Source organism: Stenella coeruleoalba (genome assembly GCF_951394435.1).
Source record: "Stenella coeruleoalba genome assembly, chromosome: 15".
Classification (NCBI taxonomy): Eukaryota; Metazoa; Chordata; class Mammalia; order Artiodactyla; family Delphinidae; genus Stenella; species Stenella coeruleoalba.
The window spans coordinates 77,349,140-77,363,900 of NC_137161.1; the positions used below are offsets into that span (position 1 = coordinate 77,349,140).

At 47.4% G+C, this 14,761-nt stretch overlaps 1 long non-coding RNA gene across 2 annotated transcripts in view; it reads right to left on the reverse strand.

Annotated features, from left to right (window-relative positions):
* Window positions 1-14,761, reverse strand: part of LOC307197615 — a 127,590-nt gene that overhangs the window by 74,065 nt on the left and 38,764 nt on the right. For both annotated transcript variants that reach the window (XR_013831466.1, XR_013831467.1), the window contains exon 2: window positions 9,621-9,740. This is a non-coding gene — a long non-coding RNA (uncharacterized lncRNA). The remainder of the gene's footprint in view (window positions 1-9,620; window positions 9,741-14,761) is intronic.

Sequence of the window (14,761 nt, forward strand, 5' to 3'; positions counted from 1 at the left end):
CATATTCATCTGCCAATAGCTTTCCAGCCCTCCACTCTGGCCCTCCTCCACCACCTTCTCCCCACAGCAGCAGAGTGATCACTTAAAAATGCAGCCCCATGTGTATCTCTCCACTCCTTCAAACCCCGGTGCGGATCAAGTCCCAGGTGCCTTCTACACGCGGTCGGCATCCACCTTTGTTCACTGGGCACACATCTCTCTGTAAAGTCCTCATCCACGCTTTCCTCTCTGCCTGGAAAATTAGCCCCACGAATTTTCTTGCCAGTCCCTCCTCACTCACCAGATCGCAGCTGAGTGTCACTGCCCCAGAGAAGCCTTCCATGACACTCTGATCACACACCTCATAGCCTGACTCACATTTATGACTAAATCAGCACTTGTGAAATGATTTGATCATTACCCCTCCAAGACGGGTACATAGTAGATGCTCAGAAATGAACAAATGACTGAAAGTATAGCTGGATGGGTGGAGAGATGGATGGATGAATAGCCGTGTCACTGTCTGGGTGGTCCCCACCCTGACTCTGCTTCTTTGAGACAAGCTTTTACTCTGGCCTATACTTGACATCAAATGAATGGGAGATACAGAAATCACGATACTATCCAAGGAGCTGCCCCAGGATCCTTCTTACTCTCTTGTCAACGCTTTTCTACTCCTCTCCTTTTACCCATTGTGTCCCCATTACTGGCTTCCTCTCACTGGCAGACAGTCTCCTGCCCACTTTGACTGATATCCCTGTGCTGTTGCTCTTTCGTTTCATCCTCAGTGATGCGGAAGGAATTGGACCTCCTCCCTCTGCCAAGACCCTTATCCGAGATATTGACTATCTGGGACCCGACTCCCAGCTCCTGGTCATTTGGCCAAGCCCCGAGAGCGCCTTCCCAGACTCCAGTGCCCACCTCTGAGCACACATGGCACAGACTCACAGCCCCCCTGGTCGTCTGCAGGTCCAGCTCGAAGTGTGTGAAATCGTGGACGGCATCCGAAATGTTCACAGAGGCATCCTTGCCTGGCATATAATAGGCACTTGGTACTTATTTACTGAATGAATGAATGAATGCCTCCAGGTGAAGGTGGGGCAGGGAAGGAAAATAGTTATTTTCACCAGAGAGTCAAGGACAAGCAGAGCCTGTGTCCCCAAGTGCTTTCAACATCTAGAGGGCTGGAGATAATTAAATGGAAACCATCTATCCAACTGTTCACCATGACAACCGCCCTTGATTGATGAGCCCTGAGGAATAGCCTAGAAAGATTTCAATCTATCTAAGAGGATCACTACCAACCAGGGATTTTTCTGAGCTGATTTTTCTAAGATCTGCAGATAATGTTGTCACTAAGTTTGACAGGATGACAATTTTCAATTCATCCCACTAGTACCTCACAGTTTTATCTGGCAGGCTGCATGCTGGCTAAATGGCATTTTAGTGTTAACGCAATGGCATTGCAGTCCTGTGTATCTCTTTCCTCTCATTCCGTTTAAGGACATTTCTTTAAGGGAACAAAGAAGAAGAAAGCATCTGATCCTCCCATGATAATATTGTGGCGGGGAATGGCTTAATGGCTCAGTGTTATGAAAAACCCAGTAATGTATTTAAAGAATGGGCATCTTATTGCTTCTTGAGTACCATCCACGACAGCGTATTTTATTAGGCTGGTTTACTGACCATGCTGGGTCACAAGATGGATAACGATGCTCTAACTCTGAGCACAGCCCGACCCCTCATCCCAACCACCATTCCAACTGGTCCATGTCTCACTAGTTGGGAATTACTGCTCTTGTTCACCTTGCTCAAGTTCAGGGTTCAAAACTGGAAGTCCCTCTTGGGTGCAGCTCAAAGAACTCAACCACGGTGGGCTTCTGGAATGTGCCTGACTGTTAGGTGGACACTTGTGACTGAACTTCCTGGATTGTTTGTACTTTCTCTCCTACAGTCCTAGAACATTCAGTGCAAATTGAGGGGTCCCAGGGTCTTAAAAATCCCACCAGTGAGGGTACCCATGCTCTGGACGCTGTGGAAGGATGCCTCCCTCCCAAGAGGAGAATGAAAACCTCAGGGTGAACCAGCCTTTACACCGGGACCAGGCGTGAGAACTGTGTGCATCCCTGAGGCACTCCATAACCATTCTCCCATCCGGAGCCCTGTAACATCACCCTACATCATGACACATCTACCTTGACGTACCCTCCCCCAGCCCCAAGTGCCATCCCAGGGGCCTCACTCTTCCAGAGCTAGGATTTCCCGGATTGTTCAGACCACCTGTACAAACTAAAACTCTTATGGCTGCCGTTAATCTCAAGAATAATCTCACTGCAATAGTTAATATGCCAGAAAGATATCACGTCCAAACTCCAAACTGCATATTAAGGTCAACTCTTCTCGGCCCCTCTGCACTTGCTTCTGGATGAAAACGTGGGAGAGGCTGGAACAGGGTGGCAGCGGGTGGATTCTTCCCCATTTCCCATCAAGTGCTGCTGTCCTTCCTCTGCCATCCCCAGGCTGCCTCTGGCTCCTGCTTGGGACACCAGGAGGGAGACGAGGCAGGACTGGTCAGGGCCCCTGAGCTGCCTGTTGGCCTCCTCTGCCCAGAAGCAGACATTTACTGGCACCCCTTGCTCAAGCATCATTCTGTGGGGCCCTCAGAACTCCCCACTGGCAACCCACCTGATTCTGCTCCCTGCTTAGCAGGGCAGGGCCCCCTTTAGCAGCACCACACCCCCCTTTATCAACCCTCCCTTCCTCCAACTTCTCTCTGCTGAAATCGCCCTCAGGAGATTCTGCCTCCCAGGGGCTGCCACTGCTCCCAGGAAACGCGTATTTGCCCTGAATCAGAGCAGCTCCCAGCCAGCTCCCAGTGTGGTCACTTCCCTTCGCTCTCGGCCATCTGAGACACTGCCCTCCAGGACACCCACCAGGGGCCTCCTGTGTGGCCTCCTTGAAGCCCTTCTCTGTAAACACCCAGCCCTTCCCCATGGAACTGGGAGCAGGACCCACAGTCACCAACGTGTCCTGACCCTCCCAGTTCTATCCCAAGAGATCCCCACGAGGGCGCTGGGCTAAGAGACCCAGGAACTGTTGTCAGCCACCTTCGGAATTCAAGATCATTGCCAAGTGGTCTAGAACCTCACTTGGGAATGTAAAGTGCTGGTCACCTATCGTTTCCTTCTCTGTCTTTTGGGGCTTCAGCTGAAACTGAGGTACAAACAGTCCCATTTTAATGTCCTGTGACACACAGAAACACGGATTAATTTACAAAAATACTTACGAAAATATTTACAGATGTGCACTAATTTACACTAGTATAAAGCAAAGCCCCAAAGCACTTTACCACTAGACTACTCATGCTGAACACATGCATTCCCATAACCCAGCAATTTCGCTCCAGGGTACAGACCCCAAAGAAACATGCACATACTCCCGAAAAACACCCCAAACAATGTTTGCACTCGTACAATTCACTATAGTCTCAAACTGGAAAGTACTTCAAAGAACAAAAACAATAGTCGGAGAAATAAATGTATGGTGGTTGAATTACTCCTGGGAGTACCATGCAGCAGGGAAGATGGACAAACGACAGCCACACACAGAGCGGACGGAGCTGACGGGTGTAACGCTAAGCAACAAGAAGGCGAAGTGTCCACCGACAGATGAATGGATAAAGAAGATGTGGTTATCATAATACCATTAGAGTTGTTTCTTGGAGTTGTACATTCTATGGATTTGGACAAATATGCAATAACACGTATCTACCATTATGGTGTCATATACGGTATATTCACTGCCCTAAAAATTCTCTGTGCTCTGCTTACTCGTCCCTCCCTCTCTCCTAATGCCTGGCAACCACGGATCTTTTTACTGCTTCCATTGTTTTGCCTCTTCTAGAGTGTCATATGGCTGGAATCATAGCATGTAGCCTTTTCAGGCTGGCTTCTTTCACTTAGTAACATGCATTTAAGATTCCTCCATGTCTCTTCATGGCTTGACAGCTCCTTTCTTTTTAGCACTGAATTACATTCCACTGTCTGGATGGACCACAGTTTACTTATCCATTCCCCTACCAAAGGACACCTTGGTTGACTTCCAAGTTTTGGCAATTACGAATAAAGCCACTCTAAACCTCTGTGCGCAAGTTTTTGTGTGGGGAGCATGGGATTTTAAAACAATATCTCAGGTGGAGGCCCAGTTTCTCCATGTGCCGGCTTGGCTTCTTGAGCAGGTTGTAGAATTTCTCTAAGCCTCAGCTTCTTTCTCTGTAAAATGGGGATAAGAAGGCGTACTTCCTGAGAGATTAAAAGAGTTAAGGGCTCAGAAAGCATTCTGTACAGTCTATGATGATGTGCACGTCCTAGTTCACGATTACTAGTCTTCACTTTTAGATGGGGAATTGGACTAGGTCTCAGTCACCTGGCAAGTGGACAGAGGAGGTCTCTGGTCACCCATCAGTGTCACCTGTGCCTGCAGTGGCAGAAAGGGCTTGACAGCCCCTGACAGCCGGTCTTTCTCATCTCTGGGCATCACCCCGGGCTCCTCCAGACTGTCTTCACTCCAGGGCTTCGCAGTCCCTCATCTCTACCCTCCAAGAGAGGTGGAGCAGTGTGGGGAAATGGATTGCCATCGCTTGCCACTCCCCACAGGAAGAAAGACACGGCTGCTCTCTTTCCTGCAGCCCTTCCACTTTGTTCAACCAGTGATTAATAGAGATCACTCTAGGCACAGTCAAGCCCATGGAACAGTAGATAAATAACAGGCAGGGTTTAAGAAGATGCATGTTCTTTGAGTTAATAATTTCAACAGCCGGAGAAACGTTGTGGTTCTCATGGTAACAAGGACCTGCGATTTGGTCTCTAATTTGAAAGCCTCAGACTTATGTGTACAGATAGCTATCTTACAGGAACTTCTTTCTTCCTCTTAATTGGGGCATTTTTAATGAAGCAATGATATGATGCAATTTGGAGAAACAATGTCAAATAGACAAATTTGCTCTATATATGTCAATGAAATGCATCCTTGCAAACGTTCTCTAAGATGATGTGGACGATTTATGGTACTTGCTTCAGAGCTGTAGTGAAAACCTGTATTCCCTGCAAACAATTTTCCTGAGACTACATCTGCTGTTCGCTCCTGAATTCCCAGGCAATTTCAAGTGATGATAGGGATTTAGGAAGTTCCTTTGCTACAGTTGACTTAATGTCTGGGATGGGATTTAAGAGAGGTGGGACAGAAAATATCACCCTCATTCTAGAAATAGGGATGCAAATGTCTGTTCTTGAAAGAGTCTTGTTGATTTCCTAAGTAAACTAAGCCAAACAGGACTTCCCTTCTGATGCAGTGGTTAAGAATCTGCCTGCCAGTGCAGGGGACATGGGTTCAATCCCCGGTCTGGGAAGATCCCACATACCATGGAGCAACAAAGCCCGTGCGCCACAACTACTGAGCCTCTGCTCTAGAGCCTGCGTGCCACAGCTACTGAGCCAGTGTGCTGCAACTACTGAAGCCCGCACGCCTAGAGCCCATGCTCTGCAACAAGAGAAGCCACCACAATGAGAAGCCTACGCACCGCAACAAAGCGTAGCCCCCTCTCGCCACAACTAGAGAAAGCCTGTGCACAGCAACAAAGACCCAACACAGCAAAAATAAATAAATTTATTTAAAAAAAAAAACAACTAAGCCAAACAAACAAAACCCTAAGGGTTGGAAATGTCTGGAGAGCTGCCTTTTGGAGACGGTCAGTGGGCCACTCAGCCCTTTGACTCTCTTGTCAGCTGCCTCCTGCTTAATGGGTTTCTGGATTGTAAGGAAATGTGGGGTGGTTTCCTGTATTTGCGCTTGTCACTTCCATCCAAACATTCACAGCATGCCAACTGCTTCCCTTCCTGCAGTGATCAAACTGCCCTTTGATCATGCAGAAAACACCTTCCCCTGTTGTCTCTTTGCTCCTCTCTTCAGGCGTTTGAAAGCATGGCAACACCGTCACTGGGCCTGTTACCTGGCTCACAGCTGTGAGACGCTGCCTTTGATCTTGCACACATCTGCACATCACAATGGCTTCTTTCCACTGACCGAAATGTGCCCGTGTGGCTTTGGTGTCCACCATGGTCACGGTCAACACCGGGTGAGTTCTATGTGATAGGAAATGTTGTGAAGGGGGAGATTGCAAGCCAAGCTGTGGAAACCCGGCAATTCTTTTTTTTTTTTTTTTTTTTTTGCGGTACGCGGGCCTCTCACTGCTGTGGCCTCTCCTGTTGCGGAGCACAGGCTCTGGACGCGTTGACCCAGCGGCCATGGCTCACGGGCCCAGCCGCTCCGTGGCATGTGGGATCTTCCCGGACCGGGGCACGAACCCGTGTCCCCTGCATCGGCAGGCGGACTCTCAACCACTGTGCCACCAGGGAAGCCCGGCAATTCTTGTTATATGGAAATTCTTTTTCCTTGTGAATCTCTTGCATGTTACCATTGATGGCATGCTTGGAGAGTGAGGGTGCAGGGTACTCCTGGAATGCAAATTTCAGCCCCCGCCCCCTACACACACAACCTCTCTGTTAATAACTCAGCTGTGAGTCAAACCTGAACCATGAGTACAAAGCTTTACAAAAGGTGTTAAATCACGAACAAGGAACAGAACAGAATCACGTGAAGCTAAAAGCCTGGTTTGGGACACAGTTTGCTCCCTGGGTCTCTCAAGTTCTCCCCATCCTTGAAAAATCCCAAATCCTCCCCAATTCCTGGAAAATCCCAGAAAGAAGTTAAGGTCCAGACACGTTTACCCTCCTGCATTCTTCCCCTTCTCTTTGGTTTTCACCGTGCTGTCCGGAGGGGAAGCCCCACGTGCATCACCAATCCCACTTCCCCACAGCCAAAACACAAGTTTAACCTCAGAGCAGGAGGGCTGCTGTCCCAAGCCTTCCCCAGCTGGTGCCCAGCTCCGTGTCTGCCTGGGGAGTGCAAACAGCTTTCAAACGCCCATGGAAAGTCATTTTAAATAAATAAATAAAAATCCAAATGGACAATTAAAAGACTAAATCACAACCCATGAAAAAGCTAAATCGACATGACCTGGGGTCTCCTGCTGTATTGCTTTATCCATAAGAATATATTCTTCCTATGATAAGGTCACGGTGTGAATATTCAAGAGGAACTAGGCTTAAAATAGTGGGATGAGAAATGACTTTCTTTCTGGCATAGGCTTACATTCTGTACACCTATATTGGAATCCCACCCATAATTTGGGAGCTATCAAAACAACAGTCTTAAGTGTGACCATTGGGCGTGCTACCGTGTATGTTTCTAGTTTTGGTTGATCTTTTAGAATAATAATATGATCTAGTTACCGCCCATCACCATACAAAGAGGGAATAAATACATACATACATACACGCACACATACATATATACATAACATGGCCACTTGTCACAGACCCTACAAGCAAGTGGGGTGAAGACCCCACGCCCTGCGAAGGCAGATGTTTTGTTGTCTCAGGATGCGCACCTCTCCCCTCTGTCTTCCTGGCTAAAACTCCTGCACCCCCTGGATTCTCCAGAATATTTGGCCCATCAGGGTGTTCACTTATGTCAGGCTCTTGCTCTTTGATGGTTCTGTCAAATCTTTTGTAGATGTAATTGGTTATAGTTTCCATGTCCTCAGAGCTGCTAAGCTAGCAGTTTAATTTATCCTAATTCAGAACCTAATTGCCTTGCACTGTTGGCTAATTAAATGTTCAAAGAAGTGATAAATTAGGCAGGTTGATCATTACAGCACAAGTAATTAGCCCATTGATATGAAACCAGCCAGGTTTTTAGGACAGGGCTTGGAAGGGGGGGCCATGCAGAGCGCTCAGGCCCTTGTGTCCCACTGACTTGTGATAAGGAGGGTCAGCGGTAAAGTCTCGGGCCTGCCACCCTGACCGCTGGTAGGGGTCTTCCCTTTCAAAGCTAAGAATTTGCCAAAGTCTTGGGTTGGCCAAAGTTCAGATTAAGCCACATTGGCCACCAATGGGGCCCCGTGGACATATCAGCATCCACTGAGGTGTGGCCCGGGGCAGGACAGAGACCCCTGCCCTGGGGTATCCACACACCTGAGGCAGCTAGGGGTTGACTGAAAATTAAAACCAGGTGTCGGGACAAAGGCTGGATCTTATGCTTGAAGGAAAACCCAACAAGCCCGGCCCAAGGCTTCAGTCTCATGTGTTTGCTGAAAACAGCATGACTAAAGTTGAATGGCAATGACAGCCAGACTGAGACAGGCTGAACTCTCCCAGGCTGGGCTGGGCAGTGGTCAAGGAGAGACAGATTTGCAGAGGCAGGTGTGACCTCTAGGATGACCCCATTGGAACACGTTGTGACAAAATATTGGTTGCCATGGGCTACATGGTCAAGGCATCCACCTGATGTCCTCCGCGGTGGATGGTTTGCAGGATGGACTATCTTGACCTTAGCAAAGCCTTCATAAGGGCCTGAGGAGTAAGCAGGGAATGTTCCGACATCGGCTGGGAGTCTCCTGCAAAACTAGACTCAAACTGAAACACAAGTTCTATCTCACACACCCAGCACGTGAGGTTGGAAAGCCTGCAGCGCTGCTCAGCTTGGCTCCTAAGTGCTGAGTTCCCACCTCTGTCCAAGCTTGCATCTCCACACAGAGTATCTGTTCTGCACAGCGCCCCCTGCCGTAAGCGGAGGATCCCGTTACTCCCCAGCTCGACGCTTGGATGCCACAGATTGCCCTGGTGTCTGGGAGCAGTACTGTCCAACAGAAGTAAAAGGGGAGCCACAGCACATGTAATGGGAAGTTTTCTAGTAACCTCATTAACAAAGAGCTTAAAAAGGTGAAATTAGTTCAACAATATATTCTATTGAACCCAGTATATGTAAAATACTATCATTTCAACATGTAACCAAATTTTTAAAACTTATTAATGAGATATATACATGCCTTATTTCATCTTAAGTATTCAAAATCCAGTGTGTATTTTGCATTAACAGGACCTCTCCGTTTGGACCAGCCCCATTTCTAGGATTTAACAGCCACATGTGGCTAGTGGCCACCCCTTTGGACAGTGCAGGTCTGGAGTAGTGGAGGGATGCTTACTTCACAGAGCATGTGGGAAGCACATGCTCTCCCCCCTGCCCTGCCCAAAGATGCCCACATCCTAATCCCTGGAACCTGTGAATATGTTATATTACCTGGCAAAGGGGAACTAAGGCAGCAGATGGAATTAAGGTTGCTAATCAGCTGACCTTGAGATGGGAAGATTATCCTGAATTATCCAAGTGGGTCCAGTGTAACCACAAAGCCCCTTAGATGTGGAAGAGGGAGGCAGAGAGTTAAGTGTCAGAGACTCAGCTGGTGATTGGTGGCTTCATGATGGATGCAGGGGCCACAAGCCAATATGGGTGGACAGCTTCTAGAAGCTGGGAAAGGCAGGAACACAGACTCTTCCCTCGAGCCTCCACAAGGAACACAGCACTACCACTGCCCCCCCTTGATTTTAACCCAGTGAGATCCATTCTGAACTTCCAGAGATACTCAATATAAGATAATACACTCGCGTTGCCTTGATTCACTAAGTGTGTAATAATTTGCTAGAGGAGCCATAGGTAACCAACAGGGACAAGACAGAAAATACCTTAATCTTGGATGTCAGCCGTCTCCTCCTAAGAGCTGTAGGACTCTGGTCCTTCTATGTTCAGTTTTCTGATTAAGTTAGAATTGGGCTTCCTGTGGTTCTTCTTTAAGCAGAACAGTACTAAAATAATAATAATAATAATAAAGTAAAGTGGCAATCCCATCTGGTATTACTCCCGACTCTCTTGCTATCTCCACCCCCAGCCATCCTCCTAGAAGACAACATGTCTCTCCTGGTCCCCTCTGCACGTCCATCATGTCACTGTCTGGAATTTGTGTCTCAGAACACATATATTACAATTCATCTTTTCACATATAAAAATATGGAGAAACTTTTCGTTACCACAACGTATCTTAGGAAGAATCCTGTTTTTTAAATGGAAGGGATGTTTCAATAAGCCCACTTTGGGTATAAGTTGGGGCCCCCAAAAGGGCAGGGATGCAGCCCAGCTCCCAGGCTTCATGAAAAGAGGTAAAATTGTTCCAAGACAAGACCAGGAGAGATTTCCCTTTGCTCTTGCCTCATGCAGCCAGGAAGCTGTCAGGAGCCCGTGTCACATAGGATAAGACCCTTCCTTATGAACACAAATATTCAGCAAACCTACCAACCTGACAGAAGGTTTGGTGGGAGTGAGGTTGTGAATAAAAAATTTAACAAAAAGCAAAACAGTTAAAGAGGATGAATTCAACATGGGCTGATGCGGTTTGAAGCAGAGACCGCCCATAAGGATGCTGCCCTGGACTTCCCTGGCAGTCCAGTGGTTAAGATTCCGTGCTTCCAATGCAGGGGCCTCGGGTTCGATCCCCGGTCGGGGAACTAAGATCCCGCATGCTGCACGGCGTGACCAAAACAAACAACAACAACAAAAAAGGATGCTGCCCTGACATGGCAGGAAGACCTCAGTTGCCAATGCTAGAATGATCCAAAATGTGTAAACCTGTGGGTGTGTCAGCCACAGGTGGCTCTCCCTTACAGGTGGCTCAGAGATGTGCTCAGGGTGGCCCAGGTTGTCAGTGGCAGAGCTGAAGTGGTACCAGAAGCCCCCTTCCACGCCTCTATGCAGGTCCCTTGCCTTCACATCTCCCACCTCTGGTCCTGTCTCCCCCTCCCAGAATGCCCTTTTCCTCTCTCCCAACTCTCCTTGTCACTCAGTTCCCTGTATACCCACCCAGCCTCCAGAAAACGTGTCTCTATAGAACTCCATTCAATGCACACACCTCCTTTTAATATTCATGAGCAGATCATAGTTAGGAAAGCACCATATTGGGCTCATTAAAAAAAATAACTGCCAGGCTGGCTGCAGAAGCATCACTTGGGGAGCTTACTAACTACGAAGATGCCAGGACCCCACCCCAAGATATTCTGAGCGAGGAATCTATATTTGTAATAAGCTCCCAGGCAGTTCCAAATCTGGCCAGCTTTGGGAGCCTCTTCGCTCCTGGGGACTGACACACAGAGCAAGTCTTCTTGGGTTTGCTCTGGACTGAGGGGCGTCCGCAGCTGCAGCCCAGCTCCTTTGTAACGAACGGAGTTCCTTTCAAACTCCCAAGCGATTCCGGGGCTGGGGTCTTTGGTCACACCCTGCCAGCAGGTGGGGACTTCTTCCCCCACTCCCTCCTCCACGAGCCTCCCTTTGATTGGCACAGGAGCTTGGAGGTTCAAAGATCACGCACAGACGATCAGAGGACCTCAAAACCCAGCCGTCAGGGCTTTTATCATCACCTCTTTGGAGATCATTTTATCAGTCAGTCTGTTCCGGGCCACAGTCCCCCATAGAAAGGTATTTATTGATTTCTGTCTTCTAACACTGTGAGGAAGTGGACCACAGAGCAGCCTTCTAAGTGGGATGATCTGACTTCTAAGGCCTATAATGAGCTGGGTGTTAGAGCAGTTCTGGTAGCCCTGACCTATAGCACCTGGAGCTGCTGTGTCCCCTCCTCCAGGGGGGCTCAGGGGCTACAAAAGGAAACAAGGGATGATCCCTCAGTGGTTACACAGCCACACTGGACGTGGCAAGGCTGACATCACACGTCCTTGAGGCCACTCTCCTCTCCTTGTGGGTTCCCCAGAACTCACGAGGCACAGAGCCCCATCCTGGAATGTTCCACCGTGCCTCTGCAGGCCGGAAAAGGACTCCCTGGGATGCTGCCGGACTGACCAGGCCCATGGCCCGTGCTTGAACGTGTTTCATGGCCCAGCCAGCCCAAATGCCTGGAATTCCATCCCTGGGGATGTTTCCCCAGCTGTAGGTGTTGCCTCCAATAACCATCAACATTAGTTGACGGTCTGACAGTTTACTAAACATTTCACACGTTATCACCTAGGCAACACTCAAAAACATATGATGGGAGATAACCCCAAATCTTGCATTTTACAGATGACGAAACTGAGTTGGCAAAGAAACAGCATGACTCGGTCATCACCCAGTGTTTGCAGGTGGCAGAAACCAGATGTTGCTGCATAACAAATAATCCTAAACCTTAGCTGCAGAAAGCAATGATTATCAGTCTATTATTATGTCTCGTGGTTCTGGGGATCGACTGGGCTCAGCTGGGTGGTTCTCGTTCAGAATCTCCCCTGGGATGGCAGTCAGACTGTAGCCAGGCTGGATCATCTGAAGGCTGCCTCACTCATAGGTCGGGTGCCTGAGCTTGGGAAGATCTAGAGCTGGGAAAAACCAGGGTTCCTTACCTCTGTCTCTGTCTGTCTCTGTCTCATTGCTCTGCATGGTCTCTCCAGCATGGAAACTTCAGAGTAGCCCAGCCTCTCACACAAGAGCTCAGGACTTCAAAGCAAGTATCACAAGAGAACATAGCAGAAGATGCCTGACCGTGACCTTCTCTAACTCAGCCTTTTAAATCAAGTAACATCCCTCCTGCCTCATTCTATTCACAGAGGCAAACACAAAGGCCTGCCCGTCTTCAGGGGGAGGAGACATAAACTTCTTGATAGGAAGCATGCCTTTGAATTTGCAGACATATTTTCAAACCACCACACCAGGTCTTTTGATCCCGGATGTCCAGATGTTCTACTGGATTACTTCCTTCAGGAGTTAAAGCTTGAGAGACCTTCATGTTGATGCCTTGCTGTGCCGTCATTTACTCTAACAGCTGAGCCGTTACTGAGAGAGGGCTTGTCTCTCCCTCTTCAGGGAGCTTCAGGACAGAGTTGAACAAGGAGGCAAAGCAGCTGGAAGGCACTGGAGTTTGGGCGGAGGTTTAAAGAGAAACAGGGACGGAATGACAGAAAGAGGATTGATTGGGGCACAAGAAGAAATAGCAGATGACCTCTCCCCTTCCTCCTTCATCTTTCCTCCTCTCTTCTCCAATATTCCCCAATGCCCAAAGCAGGAGGAGGGCAGGATTTTGTAGGTAGGCCAGACCCCACCTCACTTCACAGCTCCTGGCCAGCCACGCTCGAAACTTTGGCTTTGTTTTTACCGGTTGATGCCGCTGTACAGCAAAGGTTCAAACCGATGTCACTTTTACAAATCATCAGTGAAATCAGTGCAGCTGGTAGTTGCCAAGTTCACGTAGGTCTATGTGACTGAGCTCTAAACACTTTATTTCTAGTCGTCAAGTTTTCATAAACCATCTTTTCTTTTTAATTGAGCTAATAATTTCACTCCTGTCCTCTGGCTTGAGTCACACCAGCTCTAACCTGACCATGTCTACCTACGTGGTGATTGGTGCCATAGTAGGAAGAGCAAGAGAATTAGCGTGGGAGGGCCGGGTGCCTGCTCTGCTGTCTACCTGCTGTGTGTCTCTGAGCAAGCCGCTTAACCTCTCTGAACTGTTTTCACCTTACATAAAATGGGGGATATGCCTTCCTTGAAGTCAGTGGTAAATGAATATGTTAGAAAAGAGTCCCTAGCCAAGGTGCTGGCATGCAGGAAGTGATCAATAAATGCAGTCTGAATCTGTTTTTAATTAACTTTATGCTTAACCTGACCCCTCCATCTGGCAATCTTCTTTGCTCACTCCTCATGCATTTAGACTCACAGATATAGGGAACCAACTAGTAGTTACCAGTGGGGAGAGGGGAAGAGGCATGATAGGGGTAGAGAATTAAGAGGTACAAACTATTAGGTATAAAATAAGCTACAGCGATATATAGTACAGCACAGGGAACAGAGCCAATAGTTGATAATAACTATAAGTGGAGTATAACCTTTAGAAAGCGTGCATCACGATATCGCACACCTGTAACTTATTGTACATTGGCTATACTTTAATTAACAAAAAGAATGCTGGCTTCGCCTTCTGATTATGAAGGTGATCATTCTCACTGTACGATATTAGCAATGTACTAAAAAATGCAAATCACTGCCACAGAGCAATAACCACTTCTAAGTAGTCTGATATTTCCCTTTCAAGCTTTATGTGTGTATGAGTAGGTATGCCTACGTACAGATGCAAATGCATGCGGGTACAGGTATGTCTGGGTATGTGGTCTGGATGAATCCTCATTTGCCATTTTGTGTTTTGTTTATGTCCCGCACTTGCATTGTGAACCTCTTCCTATATCACTAAATAGTCATTAAAAACCTGATTTTTTAGCGTGTGGACATGCCTCCATTTAACCAACTGTTCTCCTATGGTTGAACTTTCTGTTTCCCTCTAATTTTCTCTACTAGTTTATTAATAATACAGAAACATGAATAGCCTTATTCATATTGCTTTGTCCACCTCTCTGATTATTTTCTCAAGATGGATTCCTCCATATTAAATCACTGTGTCAAGGACATAAACAATTTAAAAGATCATCATATGTATTGCCAGAAAGCTTTACAGAATTGGTATCAATTTATATCTCCATCAGCTATTTGGAGAACTTCAATCTCACCATACACTGCCCAGCATTATTAGCTATAATTTATTTCTTCATCCATTCAATAGGCAAAAGAACTATCTTTTGTGTCGTCATAATTATTTTCTTTTTAATTAAATTTTTAGTTTTAAATTATTGTGGATTCACAGGTAGTTGTAAGAAATAGCACCAAGAGACCCCACATACCCTTTCTCCGCGTGCTACCCAGTGATGACATCTTACAAAACTATAGTACGATATCAGGATTGCTGTTGATATAGTCAAGATACAGAACATCTCACCACAAGGATGTCTCACGTTGGCCCTTTTAT